The sequence below is a fragment of the Culex quinquefasciatus genome, chromosome 2 (assembly GCF_015732765.1).
Source record: "Culex quinquefasciatus strain JHB chromosome 2, VPISU_Cqui_1.0_pri_paternal, whole genome shotgun sequence".
NCBI lineage: Eukaryota > Metazoa > Arthropoda > Insecta > Diptera > Culicidae > Culex > Culex quinquefasciatus.
In genome coordinates, this window is record NC_051862.1 from 15038254 (window position 1) to 15040067 (window position 1814).

Here is a 1814-nt window from a genome sequence, read left to right on the forward strand (position 1 = left end):
TTGTTTTAGCCCCACACGGAGATTTTGAAAAACGTACCATGAAATTTGAACACTTTGTTCGTGGTTCCCATTTTCATGAACGCTTGTTCACGATTTTGGGAACTCTTTTTTCTCCGTGTAGCAAAACAACATTTTGTGTAAGGTTACAGGTATTACAAAAAAAATATTTAAAATTAACTTTTTGGGCAAACTTTAATCTCATCGACAAAAACTACTCATATTCATTAGCATAATCCTTCAAAACGGAGTATACTTTGTTCTTTTACATCAAGATTTAACACTTACCGCAGTGTATGAAAATCTGTAGAATTTAAGTTAACACTTCACAGCTCTTAGAATGTTTTAAAAAGCCAAATCAATCTCAAACAGTTCTTTTTTAATTTTTTTAATTTTTTTTATGCTAAAGAATTTTTAATTATGTAAGTTATAAAACGTCCATGGTAGAAGGGAAGATGTTTCGAAATTAATAACGCCGATGTGGTTAGTTAGACTGTCCAAAATGTTCTGCCTTTATCGTAATCGAAAAGTCCCCCAGAGCCGCACACATGAGGTACTGAAGCTTTGCTTACTGAGCATATTAATCGAGCTACTTGCTTTAATCGCGGCGAGGTAAACGAAGTTTAGCTTTGTTCGCAGTTTGGGTTACTGTTGTCGGCTGTGCTGACGATGTTGGTGGCGTCGATCAATTATACGGAAAGCAATTTCCGTAACTTGTAACATTTTGCTTCAATTTTGAACTTTAATTATTCGTAAATTAGGCTATTTCGAAAATATGACTAAATCATTCTAAAAATTTATCATTTAAAAAATATCAAATTGAATAAAGTCAATTTAAAAATATCGTCGTTGTCGTGCTGTCTTGTCGCATGTGCATTTTGGGCCAATTTCAGTAAAGAACGCCATTTTGTGCAGCTCACAATGCCTCACTTTTTGACCTTTACAGATCCTCAGAATTCAATTTTAATCCTGAGTTATTCAATTGAAACCGAACAAATTCCTAGCATTATTGTCACTCTTCATATGTAAGATGTACTTTGAAAATTGCTGTTATTGCGACAACTGGCCAAAGGAATTTCAGGTCAGAACGCGTTTGACACACGTGCATGCCCGATTACCGTTATCATTTGTAATCATAATTCAATCAAACTTTGGGACAACGCCCAAAACGGTCAGCTAAACAAAACGTGTCTATTTTTGTTTACATTGCGTGCTCTTGTTTTTGTTTATTCAAGGTCAAACTTTAAAACGCATTTTTCTCGAAACGTCAAAAAGCGACAAGATAGCACGACAACGTTTTGTTTTGTTTTTATATTTATTAGGGTGGCTTCATTGTGATAATGACTTTATGATACCTACTTTAAAAAAACTTTTGGTTTGAGGAACAAAATACAATAGTGGCCGACAGCTATAAAAGCCAACTTCGTTCTTTCGTTTCTTCAAAATCGTTATTTTTTTTTCAAATCATTAACACATTTCCTACCCAACCCAATGCAAAAACCTTGACCGTAATGCTAATTCCTCAAAACTTTCCAGACAACCAAACTTTCCCTTCCCCAAGCCTGATGTTATTACCGGCATGGCGAACCATTGAACCCTAACTAATTGACATCGATTAGCAGAACCAGGCTCAACTTCCCCAACCCAAAACAACAACAAAAACCCAAATTCACGAACCTCTGTCATGCCACACACGAGACCGTGACGTGCCCACGTACAGAGTTCCTGGTGACGTCACGGACAAGGACACCGGTGTGGTTCCCTTGGAAACCGCAACCGACTGTTTATTTTGGCCGAAGTTTCATTCGCAACGGCGG